The sequence below is a fragment of the Arvicola amphibius genome, chromosome 12 (genome assembly GCF_903992535.2).
Source record: "Arvicola amphibius chromosome 12, mArvAmp1.2, whole genome shotgun sequence".
Classification (NCBI taxonomy): domain Eukaryota; kingdom Metazoa; phylum Chordata; class Mammalia; order Rodentia; family Cricetidae; genus Arvicola; species Arvicola amphibius.
In genome coordinates, this window is record NC_052058.2 from 69,321,597 (window position 1) to 69,327,596 (window position 6,000).

Sequence of the window (6,000 nt, forward strand, 5' to 3'; positions counted from 1 at the left end):
AAACATGGTAATGTTGAGAAATTACATATTTTAAAGTTTAGTTCCTCTGCACATAAAGAACTAAAGGCAAACAAAATTGATAATATATCTTTTATTAGTATATAAAGAATCAATAGCCCATGCTGGGCAGTGGTGGCACACGCCTTTAATCCTAGCACTTGGGAGATAGAGGCAGACAGATCTCAGTGAATTTGAGGCCAGAGACCAGCCTGGTTTACAAAACAAGTTCCATGACAGCCAGGACCGTTACACAGAGAAACCCTGTCTTGAAAACAAAAACCAAAAACAAAATCAATAGCCTTTATATGTGTGTGTATACATATATATGTATATATTACATGTTATGTAATATATATTTAATTGCCCACATAATCAATAAGAAAACCAATTCTTCAATAGAAAAAATGCAAAATCACTGACAATTCTAAAAAGAAAACATAAAAATAGCCTTAAAATATTTTAATGGTTAGCATTTGTAACAGTATAATAGAAATAAAATTTCTATAAATAAAATAGAATAGAAATAAAAATTAAAATTGGAATCTTGGTTTAATCTGTCACCTTAATACACTTTAAAACATATTTCACAAATATGTTTATTATTGGCAAAAGTAGAAACAAGCATTTTCACAATATGTGGCAAAAAAGACAACAAAAATGCTTTGATGTTCTTAGACAAAGACAATATTATACTTATGTTATTTTTCATTTCATTAGTTATAATAGCTAGAATTAGAAAAAATAGAGATTTAAAGAGAAAAGAAATAGTTAAAATATAACCATGTAGTGGAAAAAATACAAATTGTGCAACCATGAGACAATTCATAAGAAGTAACGTTAAATAGAAGCAGAACTACTCCTAACTGTATATAAAGTAAAATTGGTTACTTAAGCATATGTATCTATACATGTATTGAAAAAGCTTCAAAGGGCCAGGCGATAGAGGCATGTGCCTTTAGTCCTAGCACTCAGGAAGCAGAGGCAGGTGGAGCTCTGTGAGTTCTAGGCCAGCCTGGTCTATAAAACAAGTTCCAGGACAGCCAAGGCTACACAGAGAAACCCTGTCTCAAAAAACTCAGAGAGAGAGAGAGAGAGAGAGAGAGAGAGAGAGAGAGAGAGAGAGAGAGAGAGAGAGAGAGAGAGAGAGAGAACTGACTCTGGGTAGTGCTGATATGATGGATATTTTTCTTCTTTATGCTTCTTTCCTTCATACGCTTTCTACAATGGTCACGTAGTACTCACTTGAACTTTTAAAAGTAGCTTCCAGACAGTTAAAAGAAATGGAATACCTGGTCTAACTCCTTTTCCTAGGTGAGCGGTCTCTGCATATTCCCTGGGTTCTGTGGTCTGATGTTATAGCATGCTTTTAAAACTGCTTTCAGATTACATCTCCGAGGCAGGTACACTTCAGTGATGGATGTTGCCAGACCTTTCAGACTGTACCAGAGAGCCAGGTGTGGCTCAGTGGGATAGCATATGTTTGACATACGAGAGGCTATGGGTTCAGTCTCTAGCACCAAAAAAGTAGGGGGGAATAGAGTCCCTCCCTCCCTCCCTTTCCCTCCCTCTCCCTCCCCCTCTCTCTCTCCCTCCCTCCCTCCCCTCCCCCTTCCTCCCTCTCTCCCTCTCTCTCTTTCTAACACACACACACACAAATAAGCAAAGATGTTACCATTTACCTTTGGAAGAAAAAAGCACTCTACAGTGCAGTCTCCTTGAGATACCCTCCTTAAGCCCTTGCTGGGGTCCCTGTGCCTTTTCTGCATTCTCAGATTGTCCCAATGGGACATTGGCCACACTGTTCATGTGTCAGTTCCATGCCTGACCCACCACCAGCCAGCCTGTGAATCCTGTTAGCATAAATGTCTGTTTATTCATTTCTGTGCCTTCAAAACACTCTGCTGAGCAACCTGAGGTATTTCTGGGATTCTCAGCTGAACCTTGTCCTTAAAAATGAATTCAAATTGAGAAGTGAAACATTAATCTCTTGAAGTAAGATCAGTGAGTGGATGATGCAGAATTTTGATTGCCTCCTCAGTGCTGTCTGAAGTCACACATATAAGTGATATCAGATCATTTGATCCCATAGTAGCTGCATGAAGCCCAACTCTCGTGTATTAGCACATGCTCTCTTACAAGACTCTCTGTCCATCAACAGATGGAGCATTAACTCAAATAAGCATTTCTTTTAATAACTTTGCTTGGAAATGACTGCATAAAACTATGAAACAGAATTGAGCGTTTCTTGTTTCACTGAAATCGGACCAACGTTTACTGGCAAACACTAAGTGCTGTGGTCACTGGCTGGCTGGGTTTCTCTTGTCAGCTCTCTGGTTGTTTCTTATTTACACGGCGAGGAGGAAGAGGAAAAGTTGGATGGTACCATCTTCCAGAATCCTGTAAGACTCTCTAAGCCTGGCAAACCTCTTGAGCCTCAGTTGCCTCTTCTCTTAGTTGTACTGGTCGAGACTAAATAAGATAATGTCATTTTCCTGACATTGGAGGGTTTAATAATTTCTAATCTATAATTAGCGTTTACCTTATGCTTATAAGAACAAATTTTCCCACCAATATTTTCTTTTTTTTTTCTATAAGAGTCTTACTTTTTCACATCAATCCCTTTGATACTCTAGAGCAGTGATCAACAAATACGTTCCGTAAAAGGTCACATAATAGCTATTTCCTGTTTTAAAAACTTCATATAGCCGGTCAGTGGTGGCGCGTGCTTTTAATCCCATCACTAGGAAGGCAGAGGCAGGAGGATCTTTGTGAGTTCGAGTCCAGCCAGGTGTATAAAAAACTAGTTTTAGGACAGGCTCCAAAGCTACAGAGAAACCTTGTCTTGCAAAACAAAACACTTCATAGTTTCTGTTGCATGCTGCTGTTTTTCTTTCATTACAAACTTTTTTTGTTGTTTTTTTTTATTTGTTTTAAAACAGGGTTTCTCTGTAGCTTTGGAGTCTGTCCTGGAACTAGCTCTTGTAGACCAGGGTGACCTCAAACTCACAGAGATCGGTCTGTTATGATTTTAGCCAACCAGCAGGGCTGGCACTTCCGGGTTCCAGGGCCACGCATGTGCAGATAAGCCCTCAGGCAGAAATACCTAGTCACCTCGGGGACCTTAAAAAACCGTGCGTGACCCATGTGCGTCATGGTTGCATCACCTACGTATGATGCGGCTTCTTGCGTGCATGCGTGAGCTCAGTCATCTGCGTATGACGTAGTCACATCATCCCCCTGTGTACGCGCGCTAGGCGACCTTTAAAAGCTGGTCGCGCCATCTTAAGCTCTCTTTCTGCACACCGACTTCACCAGACTTTTACACGTCTCCTCTAATAAACTCCTAAGTGGGTTTGTTGCGTGTTTCACACTTCCTTGTCATTTGTGCCAGGTAATTTTACCGTCTGCCTCTGCCTCCCATGTGATGGGTTTAAAGGCATGCACCACCATCACCCGGCTTCATTAAATCTTTTTTTAGATATATAAAATAACTCTTAGTATACGTGCCGCACAAAAGTAGGTCTCCAGGCAGCTTAGACCTATAACCTCTAGCGGGCTGAACTCACTGTCAAGCAATAGTCCCCGACCAGCAGCATCAGCACGTTTTTGGGAACTCATTAATAATTCACATTCCTATAGTTCCTTCCTCCTCCCTGCCTACTGCATCAGAAACTTCAAAGGTGGCCTAGTAGTATGTGCCACAAAAAGCCCTTTCCATGTAATTGAAAGGCAGGTTGTCAAGCTTGCCTGTGTATCAGACTCACCAAAAGAGCTTTAACGAATATCAGTCCCCAAACTTCCTTAGATACCAAGTCAGAAACTCTGGGTGTGGGACCAAGGCATGGATGCTTGTTTAAATCGCTGCAGGTGATTCTGTTTGCAGCTTCTGTTGAGAACAGCTATATAAACCCAGGGGGCAGTGTTCACATCTGCAAAGAATGGTTTAGTACTAGTAATGGTGCCAAGAGTAAGTAATACTTGGGAGTCTTTGTTTTGATATTTCTTGAAGGGAATCTCACTATAAATGGCTGATCAGAAGACAGCTAACTGGACCTACATATAAAGTGTAATATTAGACATACTTGGCATTTTTAAAATGTATTAATTGAAGGCTGAGAGTTGAGCTCAGTGGCAACGTGGTGAGACAAGCCCATAATCCTAGCACCAGGGTGTGGGTCAAGGATGGTCTTACTGTTTAGTGAAAACATACGGAGTTCCTACCAAACCACAGGTCCTCTGACAAATGTGAGTATCAAAACTGATTGGCACATTGTGGGTACTGGGCATGTTTAGCATGCATGAAGCCCTGGGTTCAGTCCCCAACACCATATAAACCAGGGATCAGTTCCCAACACCATATAAACCAGGGTTCAGTCCCCAACACCATATAAACCAGGGTTCAGTCTCCAACACCATATAAACCAGGGTTCAGTCCCCAACACCACATAAACCAGCAATGGTGAGCACTGAGAAGGTGGAAGATGGAAATTTCAAGGTCACCCCCCCAGAGGGGGGGGATTCAAATTGAGAAACTCTGTCTCTCAAAAAAAAGTGTATAGGTTCCTAGCTCCTTTTGAATAATCTGCATTTAAAAGGAATCCTTCTCATTGCAAAGAAGACAATCTCAGTTCTACAGGAAGAATCAATCTAGAAGTTCCCTTTCCTGAATTTCCTGAGTCAAATCAGAAGAGTTGCTTTCTAGACCCTGTGCCTCACTGCGGTGGGCTTGGTCCCGCAGTGGGCTTGGTCCGTTATTCTGCTACTCCATAGAGAGTACACTGTGCCGTGTTGCACTCTTGTTTCAAAAACAGTTTTCCTATAAGTATTATGTGGAAGAACATTTGCATGGTTTTATACTGGTAAGATAATTCTAGAGTGTCACATTTGACAAATGACATCAGCTAGTCTGTTGTAGCCATAAACCAATTTAGAACTCTTATGCATAATTTGGCTTCAGGTCAAGGTGGTGTAATATGAACCAACAGGATACACAGCACAGAGTGTCCCTAGCAGCTATCCTAAAGATCAGCAAAACTCATTCCTGTAAGAGAAGCTCACCCTGGTCATCAGGGTCGGATCCTCTGACTGGAATTGTTTCTTGCCTGGAGGTGCTTACGTGTTGTCTTTTCTGTAGCAGGCTCCCTGGATGCTTCCATCCTCTCTTCTCATCCCCTCTGGCCACCAACCCCGGCTCTGCCTTCTTTGCTGTTCTGCTTTCTTTGTTATAGGGATTCCTGTTTTGTTCAGGAACCAGACAGCCACGTTCTCCAGTGAACTCTGGTTGATTTTTGGTGGTGACACAAATTGTGGTAATTCCACTATTGTAATTATTGTTTAGAATAAGAAAGGAACCACACAATTCTGGCCAATGAACTCACAGATGGAATCTGCAAAAAGACCTTCTGGAACTTCTCTTTGCTATTCAATGAGATGCTGAGAAAGAGCCTTTGTCCCTTTCTTCTTCTTTTCTTCCTTTATTCTTTCTTTTTATTGTTGGTGACTGAGTCCAGCATAGCAAGTGTTCTGCCACTGAGTTTTATCTCCAGCCACAACGTGTAGTTTTGTGAAGATGTACTGCTGGGGGCCAAGGCAGCCCTCTTGCAATGGAAAATGAACGGCACCGAAAGCCATCATGAAACAATAGACATATACTATGTTAAGTGGGATTCTTATAGAAATAAAACCAATAGGATATACATGTATCTATGTATGTACCATTAGAGCAAGAGATTCATTTGGCTAGTACAATTCTGGAGTCCAGGAAATCTCCCAATCTGCCACCTGCAAGCTACGGAGCTCAGAAAGCTGGTGTTGTAACTTTCAGGTCAAAAGTCTGAAAAGCAGGCTGGGTACAAGCATTAAGTCTTAGACAGACAGACTGGGCACTAGGAAATCCAGCATCCAAGGGACTCAGCCATATAAGAGGGTGTGAAAAAGTCCTGTGTCACTGTTTGTATGACTGCTCGAGAAAATGCTTATTAGCATTGAGGGGTGCATTTT